Source organism: Dromiciops gliroides, chromosome 5 (assembly GCF_019393635.1).
Source record: "Dromiciops gliroides isolate mDroGli1 chromosome 5, mDroGli1.pri, whole genome shotgun sequence".
NCBI classification, from domain to species: Eukaryota; Metazoa; Chordata; class Mammalia; order Microbiotheria; family Microbiotheriidae; genus Dromiciops; species Dromiciops gliroides.
In genome coordinates this window covers 290,070,332-290,086,193 of record NC_057865.1, presented here as the reverse complement: position 1 = coordinate 290,086,193, position 15,862 = coordinate 290,070,332, and the positions used below count along the sequence as shown (strand labels likewise).

At 53.5% G+C, this 15,862-nt stretch overlaps 1 protein-coding gene across 1 annotated transcript in view; it reads left to right on the top strand.

Annotated features, from left to right (window-relative positions):
• Nucleotides 1–3,183: 3,183 nt before the first annotated feature.
• KCNJ4 (potassium inwardly rectifying channel subfamily J member 4) overlaps nucleotides 3,184–15,862 on the top strand; it is a 30,781-nt gene continuing 18,102 nt past the window's right edge. The window contains exon 1 of the mRNA XM_043969316.1: nucleotides 3,184–3,520. The gene's annotated coding sequence lies outside the window, so the exon portion shown is untranslated. The remainder of the gene's footprint in view (nucleotides 3,521–15,862) is intronic.

Genomic DNA, 15,862 nt, shown 5'->3' with positions numbered 1-15,862 from the left:
TTTCCCCATAAGAGGAGGTTATTGTAGCAAAGACCTTGCCTATCCTCGGTAACAGAGAATTCCAGATTTCAAACTGGGAGTGACCTTAGGAGGCATCTGGTTCAATTCTCTCCTTCTACCAATGGGGAAATTTAGACTCGGAGAAAAGAGATTTGCTCAAAGTTGCAGAAATAAGAGTCAAGATTCGAATTCAAGTCGTTTGACTTCCAAATCCAGCTGCGTCACCATCGCATCATTCGACTGTTGGGATATCCATTTCCCTGTAAGGTGACCCTTTGTTCTCTTATTCATCCTTCTGGCATGAGTGCTGAGTGGAAAGGATCCAGGTGGGATAGCCAGCACAGAGACAAGAGAAGATGATCACAAAAGTGGCCCTGTCTATCCTGGTGCTATGCCCGGGAAGTGCCGGGTCTCTTGAGTCACCTCCTTCATGATGCCCTCCTGTTCCCCTCAGCCCTCTCAGGCCATTCGGATGTTTCTTACCTTGTGTGACCTCCCTGGGCCTCAGTTTCCCTAAATGTAAAAAGAAGGGATTGGATTCCCTGGTACAGTTCTAGGATCCTCTTGTCCCTAACCTTTGCCCGTCTTGTATTATGATTAGCTGTGAGATAGTCTTATCATTTCTAACCTCCTTAAGGGAAAGCAAGACTTGCTTGTTTTAAATCTTTCTGTCCCCCAGGCCCGAGTCCAGAGGCCCTACAAGGCAAGGGCTAAATGAACACTTGTTGAATTGAAATAGACCTGAATTGTCATCTGGAAAGTCTTTGTTTGCCTGAGGGATTGGACAAGAGGGTCTCTGTAGTCCCTTCATCTCTAGGCATTACAGGCTGAGGAAGGCAGGGTGTGTGTGGGAGGAGGGGGTGTCCGTGTCCGTGTCTCTGTCTGTCTGAGGAGGGAAGATCTGACCAGGATGCTGTGGGCTAGAAGCCTGAGAGTCAGGGGTCTCAAGAGGTGGTGGGCTGGAGGGTCGCCAGTAGGGGGTGACATGGGGGCAAGAGCCATGACCCCCATCAGGGGTCCTGTAGTTGAGCTACAGGGTTTGTGCTCATTGGAGCTGCATCGTGGCTGGTTGGCCGTCCAGGTATTTGCCAGAGGTGAGGAGGCCCCATGGGGTTGTAGGGCAGTAGGGAGAGCCCGAGCCAGGCAGTCAGGAGAACTAGACCTAGCTTCCTCGCCCTGTTTGACCTTGAACAATCATTCATTCTCCTACCGGCTCAATACCCTCCGGGAAATAGAAGGGTTTCCAGAACACCTTGGAGTCACAGGATCTGGGATCATCCCCTTCTTCGCGGCTTTGGGTTAGTCACTTAGCCCCTCTTGCCATCTGTGTGTGGAGCAGTGGGAAGTGAGCCTTGTTTCTGGAGTCAGGGGACCTGGGTTTAAATCCTGCCACCTCCTGTGAGACCCTGAGTCTAACCTCTCTGGGTCTCAGTTTCTTGCTAATTAATAAATAAATAAATAAGAAAGAAAGAAAGAAAGAAAGAAAGACAGACAGACAGACAGACAGACAGACAGACAGACAGACAGAAAGAAAGAAAGAAAGAAAGAAAGAAAGAAAGAAAGAAAGAAAGAAAGAAAGAAAGAAAGAAAGAAAGAAAGAAAGAAAGAGTTGAACGGCCTCTAGGGTACCTTCCAGAATTTGACTGTACAGTCTTGGAGTCGCTTTCTTGAAAGGAAAGGGGAGAGGAAGAGGTCCCCATAGGATCGGGCTTAGAGATCTAAGCAGACGCTCTAGTTCAGTCTCCTCTTTTATAGCTGGAGAAACTGAGGCACAGGCGTTAAGTCATTTGCCCTGGTTCACAAAGGTAGTAAGGAGGAGAGCTGGGATTTGAACCCAGGTCCTCTGACTTTAGTTCCTTTTCCAAAGTTGTGGCCTCACCCCCATGCCCAGGACCCTGAAGGTACCCGCAAAGCTCCCATCCCTGCTCCCCAGGCTGCCCCCACGGAAGGGAGAAGACCAGGAGTTTCTCCTGCACCCCCACTGGAGCGGGTCCTGGGAGGAGCTCTCTTGGGACTGAGGAGCAAAGCCTGGACTGGATTCCGGGGAGCCGGAGCCGAAGCCGGAGCCGGAGCCGGAGCCGGAGCCGGAGGGGGAGCGGGAGCAGGCGGCGAAGTTCCCCCCAGCCCCTGGGCTGCCGGCCGCTGGCGGCGGCTGCCTCGCATCGCCCCTCTCCACGTGCACCGGTCGTCCCGGGCTGCTCAGCGGGCTCCTCCCGCCCATTCCCCGGCAGCAGCGTCGCGGCCAGAGCGTCTACAGCGGCCAGCAGGAAGGGAAGGGGTGCGCGGCGTGGGGGTCACGTGCCCTGCGGGGGGCAAGGAGCCCCGGGCTAGGAGAGCTTGGGGGGCGGCCCTCAGAGTCGAAGACTTCGGGGGGCGGCCGACGGAGCGGAGCTCGCAGAGCCGCCCCGGGGGCGTGGAGAGGAGGAGAGCAGAGGAGGGCAGGGCACGGGGAGGGGAGAAGAGATAGGTAGAGACCAGAGATAGAGAGAGAGAAAGGAGGGACAGAGAGAAGTGGGAGAGACAGAAGAGGCAAGGGGAGAGAGGGAACGGGGGAGAAAGGAGAGAGGGGGAGAGGGGGAGAGAGGGGGAGAGAGGGAGAGAGAGAGAGAGAGAGAGAGAGAGAGAGAGAGAGAGAGAGAGAGAGAGAGAGAGGGGAGGGACAGTGAGTGACACGGAGGGTGGAAGCGGACAGAGAGGATCGAGAGAAAAAGACAGTTCAAGAAGACGAGAGGAAGAAAGGAGTGAGACAGAGAAGGAGAGAAGGGGAGGGAGACAGAGACAGAGAGATAGCTACAGGAAGGGGAGGAGGGAGGACCACAGAGAAGACTGTCAAAGAGAGAGGGAGCTAAGGAGTGGGGGAGAGATGGAGTGAGACAGAGAGAGAGGAGGAAAGGTAGAGGAACTGAGGGAAGAGAGGGAGACAGAGGAGGGAGGGATCCACGCAGAGTGACAGAGAGAACAACCGGGGGGGGGGGGGTTGGCGGAAAAAAAAAAAAAGGCTTGGAGGAGAGAGGCAAGTGTGAGCGCGAGCAGGCAGGCGAGGGGAGCGAGAAGCCGAGGGGCGCAGAGCGAGGAGGGGTGCGCAGCGGGGAGACGTGCGGGCCGGGGCCAGGACCTGGGCTGCGCAGCCGGGGGGCCGTCGGGGATCAGCCCCTCGGGGCAGCAGAAGATGCTGAGGACCCGGAGGCCAGGGGAGCCAGGAGCTGAGGCCCAGGGCAGGCGCCAAAGTTAGGGGGCCCTGGCCGGCGAGGGCACCGAGAGGGGAGAGCGAGGGAGAGCTGAGCGGAGGGGACAAGACTGAAGGGGACCTCGAGCCCTACTGGCCAGGCCAAGTTTGGGGGAGGGGGGAGATCGAAGCCACCCTCCTCCCCGGCCTGCACCCATCGCCTCCCTCCGCCAGCACGGATCCAGGCACAGACGTTGGGACGGATTTCTCCGTGGGATGTAGCACCCACCGCCGGCCTTCAGTCTGGAGCTGTTTTCTCCAGAGGTTACGCTGGGAAACTCCGACCCCCCCTAGGTAAGGGTGCCTTCCTCTGCGTCCTCTCTCTCCATGCGGGGTTCCCCTGGACAGACCAGAGAGGGGATTCTTTCCTAGCCCCCCACCTTTGCCCCTTTTTGGCTCCCACCAGCTAGCTCCCTCCCTTCCTTCCCCAGCCCGGAGCGTGGTGCAGCCCCCACTCCGAAGCTGTCCCGTGACTGCCTCCTCTTCTCTATGCCTTTCTCCGTCTGGGGGCGTCGGAGGTTGAGCTGAAGCTCAGAATGGGGTGGGGGGGCCTCGACGAAGGTGTCCTCCCCCCCACTCCTGTTGCTTTCCCTGTACCTGACCTCCGCTTCCCCGGGACTTGGCTCCTGTTCCTCGCCCTCCTACCCCACCCCCGCCCCGGCATATCCTCCCCTGTTCCCCGCCCCCCAGTTTGCAGTCCTCCTAACCCAGTGGCCTCAGAGTTCGATTCTCAGCCAGAACTAGGAGACGCCTTAGCTCAGGTTACGTGAGGTGCGTATTGGCGGAAAGGAGGGGGATCTCTTCCCTGGGGTCTCCGTCTTATCCCTCACATTTCTGTAGTAGTTCGAAGTTTGCAAACCACTTGCCCTCCCCCGACGACCCTGTGAGCTGGGGAGTGCAGTGGTAGTGGTTCCCACTTTCAAGCGAGGAGACTCAGAGATGAAGCGACTGACCCTTAGGTCACTAGGAAGCGGCAGAGCTGAACCTGAGTCCCTGGACACTGCTTTCTACTCTACTCCCTCTCCCTTCCCGGCGGAGTGGACCTCCCAAGCCTCCTGAGTTTGCTTGAACCAAGCCTGCTAGGGAGAAAGTAACTCCCGGCCTGGCTGGGAGGAGGTGGGGAAGGAAGAGAGAGGTCAGTGTCTGAGGGGTGGAGACTGATAGGCTAGTAGAGGCAGCACGGGGTGGCGGGGCTGGATTCAGAGCCGTAGGACCCGGAGTTCACATCCCAGATCTGACGCTTGGCAACTGTGTGACCTTCATCTCTTCTCTGGTCCTTAGTTTCCCCATCTGTGAAAAGAGGGGGTTGGATTAGGTGGTCTCTAGAGTGTCTTCTTAAGCAGCTTGAGCCTCCTAACTCCTCAGCCTTAACCCTTCTCTCCCCCGCCCAATTCTCTAGCACCAGAGAGTCCTCTCTGGCCTTACCAAATGCATCCTTTCTAGGGACCCCCCCATCGGACTTCCTTCCACCTGACTCCCCCTCCCCTTCTCCCCCACTCTGTGCTGAGGCTGGATCTTGAGGGGGCTGTTGGACGTAGGAGTCATCAGCTACCTGGGTTAGGGTCATGGCTCAGAGGCCAGCCAGCCCCACCCTCTTATTTTTTAGATGGGGAAACTGAGGTCTAGGAAAGTGCAGTGTCTTAGGATCATATCGATGTAGAGCTGGAAGGGACCTTTAAGGTCATCTAAGTGAAGTGACTTGCCCAAGGTCACACAGATTGTTAACGTCAGACCTGTTGCCTGGAGGGAGTAGCAGTAACCCCACTGAGGCCATGGGGAAGGGGCTTTGGGGCATCTGGTCCTCAAAGAATGCAGTCCTCAGAGTGATTACAGAGACATTTGTGTAGGATAGCAATTCACCCTACTCTTACTCGCTCCTCCACACACACACACACACACACACACACACAAAACTGTGTAATAAGAAGAGTCAACATGGAGCAGTAGACAGAATGCTTGATTTTCAGATTCTGAAGATCTGGGTTCGAGTCCCTGCTTTGCCACTGACTAGCTGTGTGACCTTGAGCAAGTGGCTTAACCTCTCTGGGGTTCCATAGCCTTCTTTGAATAATGAGGAGTCTGGCCTGAGCTCTCTTCTGGCTTCAACATTCGATGTCCCAGGCTCCGGGTCTCTTATCGCTCCTCAGCTCTTAGGAGGGTGGTCAGTGGGTCTCTGAGTTTAGGGAGGGGTCTTTCAGACCTGGCAGCAGGTCTGCATTTCAGTCAGACCTACAGGTTAAGAAATCGGAGGAGCCCAAGGAATATGCACAGCTGTGTCATCACTGGCTGGGTCACCCAGTGGAGGAGGAGGGTCTCTTGGTTAGGGGCAGTGTCCTTGGTGGCTCTATCATCTTAATTAGGAGAGGGAGGTTTGTCTATTATTGAGTCTATATCAACATCAGGGGGAGACCTGGGTCTGAATCCCCTTATGTTCTCTTTCTAGCTGTGTGACCTTGGGGAAGTTATTTCACTGCTGTAGATCTCAGTTTCCTTTCCTGTCAAATCAAGGGGTTGGATGAGATGGTCTCTGAGGGCTCTTCTGTGAAGTCTTAGAATCCTAGGATCAGACCTTTCTATCTGTTTTGGGGTCTGCGTGGAGCAGGTGCCTGATCCTCTCCTTCTCAGCTGTATCCCACCCTCTCAGCTATCTGGAATGGTGGTGCCAACGGGCCAGCCCCAAAGTGCTGGGGTGGAGATGCTATCGCCACATCTGAGGTCAGGGGCATGCTGGGAGGCCGGTAGGAAGAAGATAATTCATTCTAGTGGAGATCTTTGGGCTGGAGAAGACACCGAGGTGGAATTCTTTAATTGGCAATCAAGGGCTCCTACATCCAGAGCTTGGAAGGGTCTCGGAGGCCATCTCATCCAACCCCTTCATCTTACAGATGAAGAAACTGAGGCCCAGAGAGGTTAAGTGATTTTCTCAGGGTCACATAGGTAGTAAGTGAACTAAGATGATCCTCTGAGGGTGAAGGAAGAGCGTGGGAGATTCTGGGGCCCTTTCGTAGATCCTTGCATAAAGTTAATTGACAAGCATTTATTAAGCACCAGCTGTATATCAGGCACAATACCGGGCACAGACGGCTTTCCTTTGGCCTTGAAATGGATGTTGAGATCCTTTGGGATGAAGGAAGCAGTTGCTTCGAGATTCCCCAAAGCAATTTCTTAGAGCAGGGTCGTGGAGAGGAGAAACGCTTTGGGTTTACAGGAATGCATTCTTAATTTGGATCTGGTAGAGGGGGGGGCGAGTCGGGGGGGGGTGCAGAGGGGCAGGAGGAGAACGCTAAGATGGCCCCGGTTGGGTGTTGAGGGGGAACCAGCCCCTCTGCTGGGTCGACTGAGTCACAGGAACATGCTACCTAGATGACTGTGGGCAACATGGTAACTAGAGGAGGCACCAGCCGTTCAATGTCAGTAGTTGGGAAGGGAGGGGCTGAGGTGGGGGTGGGGTTAGAGATGGAGGGGAGGCGAGCAGGCAGGGAGGAGAAGGAGATAAGAATCGAGAATGGAGGGAGGGAAGGTCCAGGGAGGGCTTGGGAAAGGCATCGGGAAGAGAGCTGTTGGAGAAAGAAGAGACAGTGAAGGGACTTGGGATGGGAGAGGAGGAAGCAGGAGAGGGGGCAGCGCTGGGAGCAGAGTGGGGAAGGATGGGGAGAGAAGAGGTTGGGAAGGCAGCATGGGTGGTGGGGGCTGAGAGGAGCGGGATGCGGTTGCCCGATCCCTCCGGTGGTCTCCCGACTTCCCTCCTTCACCAGGTTCCATCACTCCTCTCTTCTCCTCCACATCTCCATTTTTCATGCCTCTCCCCCTTGGATGCCAAATTTGGCTCACGCAATCTGTCGTCTCTTCTCTGAGATTGGCACCAGGGCCAAGCACATTACATCACCATTCGAAAGGGGGAGTGGGGGGGAGTGGAGAAAAGGGGAAGAGAAAGAAGGGAAGGAAGGTGCTGATCTCTGACTTGTCTCTTGAACAATGCATCCTGCAACAGGAGATGGGGCCTCCAGTCCTGGGGAGTCTGGCTGTGTGACCCTGGGCAAGTCACTCGACTCTTCTGGACTGGCTTCCTCATTTGTAATATTTCTGCCACCTGCCTGCCTCCCGGGGTGGTTGGGAGGAAAGCCACTTAGGAACTTTGAAGTGGTAGAAATGGGAGCTATTAATATTTTTCTCCAGAGCTTGCTCATGCTCTCATCCTCCTTGTTTCCCTGGGCTAGGAAGGTTGGGTGGGTGGCCAAGGGCAGAGCCTAGAGGCTGGGGAGGTACAGCTCGCTCGGGTTCTATTCTTAGATCTGGGCGGACTCTGATCATCCCCGACTGTCAGGTGAGTCTGAGGGGCTTGGTGGGGAAGGAGGAAGGGTCTACATTTCCCCACAGGCACCCACTTCCCTCAGTCCCACTCCAGGGATACCAGGGCCTAGAGGGAGGAGGATCTGGGTCCCATCCTGGTCCTGCTATGTACTCTCTGTGTGCAAATCACTCCCCCTCTCCAGTCCTTAATTTTCTGGTCTGTAAAATGGGAGAATTGGAGATGCTTTCTAAGTTTTTTTCCATCTTATGGCCCTGTTTTGGACGTTGGAGTGCCCAGAGAACAAAGCTCTTCCTTGGAAAAATGATTTCTCCCCATTACAGCCCAGCTTTGAGCATTCTGGGGGCCAGTCCAGAGGATGTCTTGCCCGATCCCGCCGTATTTCACCATACTTACAGGAAGGTAGTAAGTTCTAGAGCTGGCCCATAGACTCCCAGCACAAAGACAATAAAATGAGAGTCTTTGCCCTCGGGGAGCTTACACTCCCCTGATGCTTGGCCATCAGGGGAGTCAAATTCAAGTAGTAAGGACACCGACTTAGAAAACCACATATTAACATCATCTATGTTCTACTGGATGCTTATTTGTTTTGATAAATATTTCCCAGTTACATTTTAATGCGATTCAGCCCACTCAGGAGAGTCGTGGGCCATGTCAGCTCACATGCTTGATGCCTCTTATACACAATTAAGTGCAAGTGAAGTAGAGCAAAGAGAGAGAAGGGACTGCCCTCTGACTTGTGGGTGAGGGTAGAGGGCTAATGCTTGGGGAATCAGGGCCTCTCTGGTCCTTCTCTCATTTGACCTGCACGATGTGGGGCAGGTACTGTTAGGACCCCAATTTCATAGATGGGAAACTGAAGCTCAGAGAAGAAAATCGCCTTATTAGTATATGTCAAGGGCAGGATTCAAACCCAGGTCTTGCCTGACTCAGGCCCAGTGTTTTTCCCATTACACCAGAATGGGCCTCAATGAGAGGTCCGGGTCAGACCCTAAAGGTGTGGAAGGGATTGGGAGATGCTGGGAGAATAGGGGGCAGGGTAAGGGTAGGCAGAGGAGCAAAATCATAATGACAGTAATGACTCCCATTTCTGTAGCTTTTTAGGGAGGCAGTGTGGAAAGAGTCTTGGCTCTTGGAGTCTGAGGATCTGGGTTCAAATCCTGCCTCATCTGCATACTACTTGTGTGACCTTGGTCGAGTCTCTTCACAACCCTGAGCCTCAGTTTCCTCATATGCCAAATGAAGGCATTGGCTTGGTGGCTTTTGAGGTTTCTTCCAGGATTCTGGAATCATTGCCTAAACACCTGTGCCCTAGTCTGCCCATGTTTCCATGGCTTCCCCAAATATCTCCCTTCATGCACACAATTCCAGTCAAATCATTTATTAATTTATTAAGCACTTACTGTGTGCTAAGAGAGGACAGCTAGGTGGCTCAGTGGTTAGAGTGCCAGGTCTCTTCTTCCTGAGTTCAAATCCGGCCTCAGACCCTGACTAGCTGTGTGACCCTGGGCGAGTCACTTGGCCCCGTTTGCCTCAGTTTCCTCATCTGAAAAATGAGCCAGAAAAGGAATTGGCAAACTGCTCCGGTGTCTTTGCTAAGAAAACTCCAAATGGGTCACAAAGTGTCAGACACAACTGAAAAATGACTGACCACAAGTGCTAAGCACGGGGGTGGGGGATACCCAGGTAAAAGGCAAAAAACTAAACCCATGCTGTGCTACCAGGATTTCCTTTTAACCCTCATCCTGCTAGGAGAGAGAATGGTGCTGATAATAAGCCCTTGGTGCCCAGGACCCTGCCCCTGCTTAGGTCTCCAGGCCCCCCCAAGTGAAGCTGGAATCACAGATGACTTGCACTGGGAGGACCATGGACAGATAAACAAATCATGGCCCCAAAGGAAGAAGCTACAAGAGTCTAGACCTAGCAAGGCCTGAGGAAGAACCTCAGCGGAGCCTTGGCAAGCCTGGCCTGGCAGAAAGGGGTGGGGGAGGTCTGGGAAGTGTCCCGGGATGCTTGTCATAGGTTCAGAGAAGTCATTGGCTGATCGATCTTGAGTTGGCAGGACCCCTGGAGGCCATCTAGTCTAACCCCTTCATTTTACAGAAGGGGAAACTGAGGCAGGGAGGTGAAATGATTTGCCTAACGTCACACAGATAAAAAGTATTAGAGGTGAGATTTGAACCTAGGTCCCCCAATGCCCAATCCAGCATGCTTTTCCTCTACCACACAGCCTGGGGCTGATGGGTCTGAGTGGATAGAGGGCAGTGGGACATCTGTGAGTAGCTTATTCGATGACATCAGCCCACACTTATATGGTGTTTTATGGGCAGCAAAATCACATTCTCTTTGATTCTCACAAGGATGATGCCATAACTGTTATTATCCTCTTTTACTTAATGAGGAAACTGAGGCTTAGGGGGGAGAGCCACCCCTTGTTACAAATATTAAAAAACAAAAGGAAAAAGCATCAAGGTGATGAGAAAAATAAAGAGGGAAAAAGCCCTTCACCAAGGCTAGCCATGCCATCAGCTGAACCTGGCAGCATATGCGGTTCTCCATGCCTGGAGCCCCCCACCTCTCCAGGAAGGAAAGGAATAGGGAACTGAGGTGAGGAGCACCCTAGACACCAGGCATGTGACCTTTGGCAAATCATTTGATCTTTTGAGGTATTGTTTTCCTAAATTCAATGACCTCTGAGGTCTAAATCTAAGATCCTTGGCCAATCCCTCACAGCCAATCTCCCCCCCCTCCCCCCGTCCCAGGGCAATGAAGGTTTAAGTGACTTGCCCAGGGTCACACAGCTAGCAAGTGTCAAGTGTCTGAGGCCAGATTTGAACTCAGGTCCTCCTAAATCCAGGGCCGGTGCTCTATCCACTGAGCCACCTAGCTGCCCCCAGCCAATCTTAATAATAATAACTATGATTCCCATAGTGCTTAGAAGTTTTGCCATGTGCTAGGAACTGTGCTAATCACTTTACAAATAGTATCTCATCTGATCCTTACAATGACCCTGGGAAGCAGGTGTTATTTTACAGAGGAGAAAACTGAGGCAGACAGAGTCTAAGTGACTTGCCCAGGATCCCACAGCTCCTAAGTGTTTGAGGCTAGATTTGAATTCAGGCCTTTCAGACTCCAGGCCCAGTGCCCTGGAGCTTCCTGCTTGTTACAATTGCACATCTTTTAGTTTGGGGTTGGATTTTGTTGTTGTTGTTATTCTTTCCGTCATTACTTGCATTTCTAGGGTGCCTTAAGGTTCACAACTCCATGAGGTGTTGAGGGCCAAGTGTCATAACCCCCATTTTACAGATGACCCCGGCCCAGTGGGTTAAAGTGACTTACCCAAGGTCACATAGATAGAAAGTGTCAGGGCTGAGTCTTGAACCCAGGGCTTCTGACTCCCAGGCTAATGTTCTAGCATGGCTCATTTGACTTGTAGGAGAAAGGACACACTCTAGTTCTGTTATTCAGCCCGCCAGCCTGGGGGTGGGATCACTGGGGAACACACCCCTGAGCCCCGGCCATCCACCGTCATTCAGTCCAAGAAAGGGTGAGCTACAAGGGAGTCTGGAGATCCAGGCATCTAGGCCTGAGCTCTTTCCAACCTGCCCCAAGCCCCCAGCCCAGCCTCCTTACACAGCCAGGCAGGGAGACCAATGGCTGAGTCCTCTTTGAAGTTCATCCCCTTCTCTCCTACCCTTGGTAACAGACTTGGGAGACCAGGCTGGCTTAGTTGCTGAGGGACCCAGCTTGCAGACCCCTATCTCCTCTTTCTCTCTGTGACTCTCTTCCCTCCTTCTCTTTCAGTCTCTATCTCTTTCCACCTATTTCTGTCTTTCTCTCTTCTCTCCCTTCCTCCCCCCCCCTTCTTTTTTTTAAATCTACTAAAGTGTCATTTATTGGGTGGCTTCTTTTGTTAAACAATTATTGATATTATTTTTAATTTATAGATTAAAACAAGCATTTCCATAACATAGAACAACAAACAACAACAAGAACATTGAACTGGGAACTCCAGTTACCTGACTTCTCATCCCACTTTTGTCATTGCCATAGGAACTGGGCCTCCATTTCCTTAGCTGTAAAATGAATGCATTGCAGGAAATCAAAGTTGTGAGAGCTGGAAGGGATGGACCATTGAAGTAATCTGATTTTACAGATGAGAAAGCTGGGAGCCAGGCCCAAGGAACAGCAGGGACCTGCTGACGGGCCCACAGTTAGCAAGAGGCTTTCCAAAGAAAGGAGATTCAAGCCCAAGTCCTTTAGACATAACATCTTTTCCATTTTCCCTACCTGACATGGCTGTCCATGTGTGATGGGAAGATCCTTCCCAATCACACTTCCTCTCCTGAGGCCCCTTCCTCGTTCCCAGGAGGCCTGGGCCTTCATCAGTGGGAGGGCTGAACGGCCCTGGGTGGAGGAATGAGATTTGAGGAAGGGGATTAATGAGACCCCTGGGCCATAGGAACGAATGCTGAACTTGGAGTCTGGAGGGACCAGGGGTCCCGCTTCTGACACCAACTGAGTGACCTTGAGCAAGTCCCATAGTCTTTCTCTGAGCTTTACAGAATTGTAGATTTTGGGCATTGGTACGGACCTCAGCATGCTGCTGGCCCAACCCACGCTCAGAGGGAATCCTCACTATAACATGCCTGACGATTGGTCATCCAGTCACTGACTGAAGAGGAGAACCCCCACCTCCTGGGATAGCCCACCCCCCACTTCCTGGGATAGCCCACTCCATGCTGGGTCAGGTTCCTAATGGTGAGGGAAGTTTTTCCTGACCACAGATCTAAACTGGTCACTTTGCAACTCCTTCCCATTGTTCCTGCTTTGCTTTCTAGAGCCAAAGAAGTCCAATCCCTCCTCTATGTGAGGACAGCTGTCATGGCCACCTTGAGTCTGGTACTGTTCCTTCAGGGGGAAGGCAAACACTTACACTGCCTACCTTGCATCTGCAAAGAAAGCCCTTTGGAAACTTCGTCAAGTCCTAGAGAAATGGGAGGCGTCGTCCTGATAGGTAGTTGTTTCCCATGGGTCTCTGTGTCCCCAGTGCCTGTAGCTCGGGATTAATGTAGGTTTATTGAATTGAGCTGAACTGACCTGAACTCCAAAGGGTCTGGGGAGGTAGCAAAGGAGGGGCGGGCGTCCAAACACTGGAATTGGAGTCAGCCAACAAGTATCGGCTAAACCCCTGTTCCCTGTTGTGTGCCAGGCCCCCGGGATTCAAAGGGAGGGAAGGACGGTCCCTGGACTCACACAGGGGAGACAGCGCCCAGAGAACTGTACCAAGCAGATCAGTGTGGGGCAAATGGAGGGTAATCTGGGGACTAGAAGGGGGGGCGGAGGTGGAAGAGATGGGTATGTGGGGGTGGGGAGGAGCTGGGATCTTGGTGCTTGGAGTAAGGAGTCCGAGGGGGTGGGGGGAACCAGATCCAAGGTTATCGGGGATTTGGGGGGTTGTGCTCTCGGGACGGGGAAGGGAGGAGAAGGATCCGAACTGGATCCCGAGAAAGACTGAGTCATGCTTCCAGCTCACCTTCCCACTCCCCTCCCCCACCTCCACCAAGCCGCCCACTGCGCCTCTCACCCTCGTCAGCTGAAGACTAGCAGGGGAAGTGTGCGGTGTCAGAGCTGGAAGGGCCCTCAGAGCTCATCCAGTCCAGCCCCCTCATTGGACATCTGGGGGAACCAGAGCCCAGAAAAGGGGAATGACTCGTCCAGGGTCACACAGTGTGTTAGCAGCAGTACTGGGCTAGGACCCAGCTCTCCAACCCCACCCTCCTCCTCACCTCCACAGACCATGAGGGAACCCCCTTTTTGAGCACTCAGTCTGGGGGTGTGTGTGCGTGAAACAAGACTCATTATTATCCTGGTTCTGTTAAGTCACTTCTCTCTGGGACTCGGGTTCCTCATCTGTAGAATGGGTCTTTCGAAGGTCTGCTGTCTGAGAACCCTGGCAGGGTGGGTGAGTTCAGATCCTGCCCCTGATACTTCCTGTCTCAGTGACCCCAGACTCTTCCCCTCCCTGTGCCTCAGTTTCCTCATCTGTAAAACCAGGGCTGGAGGGACCCAGAGCCCCTTCCATGTCTGTGATTGATGACGCTGAGCTGGGTGCCGTCCGACCTCCAGGGCCGTGGGGTGGGCGAGGTGGAGGTGGCTGGGGGTTGGGGCTCGGTAACCTTTCTGCCTCTGTCGTCCTCCCGGGAGATTGCCGAGTACAGCTCTGCTCGGCTAATCTTTATTTTTCTCTCTGCTCCTCTTCCCCTCGTTACGTGGGTTGATCACTGCTCAAACTTTTAATTCACATGGTAATTAAAATAATAATATAGGATGAGCCCCCTTCTGGCGGTGACGCTGCAGCTGCTTCAGCCTGGCTATGAATAGCTTTTGAGTCACACACGCACACTCACATACTCACACACTCTCTCACACACACTCCAGGGGTGGTGGGTGGGGTGGGGGTGGAGGAGGTGGGAGGCTTGTGCCTCCCCCGTGGCTGGGGACAATAGGGAGGCTTGATGTTTTCCCCTTTCTGTCCCCCCCCCCATTCCATCACCTGCCCAAGCACTCAGAGAGGGGGTGTCTGGGAGATGGGACTGGGCTGGTCCCAGGGCACGTTAAGGAACCCCAAAGATCACATCATCCAAATGCTCTCATCTTCCAGGTGGAGGGGAAAACCCTAGAGGTCATCCAGGCCCCCTTCCCTTTGAGAGATCTCATGGGATAGTGGATAGAGTACTAGACGATGAGCCAGAAGGAACGAGGTTCAAGTCCAGCCTCAGACACCAACTAGCTATGTGACCTCCCTGAGCCCTTAGTTTCTTCATCTGGGACGTGAGGGGGTGGGACTCAGGGAATCTCCAGGGTCTGTTCTAGTTCTTGACTAAATGACAAGAGCGGAAAAGTACCTTAGAGATCATCGAGTCCATTTTCCAGATGAGAAAACCGAGGCCCAGACGAGGTTGGCAGGAGGAGCAGCAATCAATATATTCATTTCACAGAGAAAGTAACTGAGACCTAGAGAGGGGAAGGGACTTAGCCAAAGTCACCCAGGAGGTAAGTGGCAGAGTTGTACTTGACCCCAGGTCCACCAAGCTGATTTCAGCTGTGAGGTCACCTGTTCTTTCATTCATTCAGCAAGCACACATTAAACACCTACTGTGTGCCGGGTGTGGGAGAATGGGAAGACAAAGACTAAATGGGGCTCCTCGTAAGGGGTGTCAGGCCCTTGACTCAGTGTCTGACTCCTGGGCTTGGTCTGAGAGGAGGATATCTCCATATAGTGCAAAGGGGCTGGCTCTGCAGTCGAGGGGCCTGGGTTCAAATCCTAGCCCCGACACTTTCTACTTGTGTGACTTCCCCTCCATGCAGTCTCAGTTTCCCTGTCTGTAAAAAGGAGGGGTTAGACAGGATGGCCTCCATTGACATCTATGGTCCTGTGGTCCATGGTGGGGGGGGGTGAGGAAAGCCTTGTACCAGGTCAACAGGGCGAGAGCTGGTCCTTTCAGTCAGTGACCCCAGCACCAGGCAGGAGTGGCTTTGGGTGCTGCTGTATTGACTACCGACCTACCACCTCCAGTCCTTTTTATGATGCCAATGACTCGCCCAAGGTCACCCATGGAGACAGGGTCTAGAATCCAGGGCTTCTGGCTCTTCCAAAGAGGCCGAGGCAGGGCCTCAGGTGGGCCCTAGGGCGGGGAGTTCAGGCTGACCAGCTTGGAGCTTGAGAGGCCTGACTCCTGGCGAGGGTCGTCCTTCACCCACACTTCTCAGGCTGCCTCCGGAGGGGAAGGACCCAGCTGGAGCGCAGCTGCTTAGGGCCAGGAAGTGGAATAAATACCAGCTCCAGGCAAAGCTGGGGGTGGGGGATGGAGGCAGCCAAGGCCCTGGGGCCAGCATCCCTGGGGGACGAGCCCCCTGACCCAGACCTTCCCAGGGAGAGGAGCTGGGGGTATGGTCCAAGGGGTGGGAGAAGGGAGCACTCAGCCTCTGTGTGATTGGCACTGAGTTGGATCTGGCATCAGTGCCCGATCTGTGCTCCCGGGTATTCCCTCACCCCTGCCTGGCAGGTTAGGCTGAGGGATGGGAGGAGGCATGTGAACTATTGGGGAGGGGTGCCCAAATCAATATACAATAAATACGACAATAATAACCATCAGCAACAATAACTAGCATGTATATCGCGCTTTAAGGTTTGCAAAGCATTAGTAAATATTATACCATTTGATCCTCATCACAATCCTGGGAGGCAGGGGCTTTTCTTCTCACTATTTTGCAAATGAGGAAACTGAGGCAGACGGAGGTCAGGTGACTTGCTCTGGGTTGCA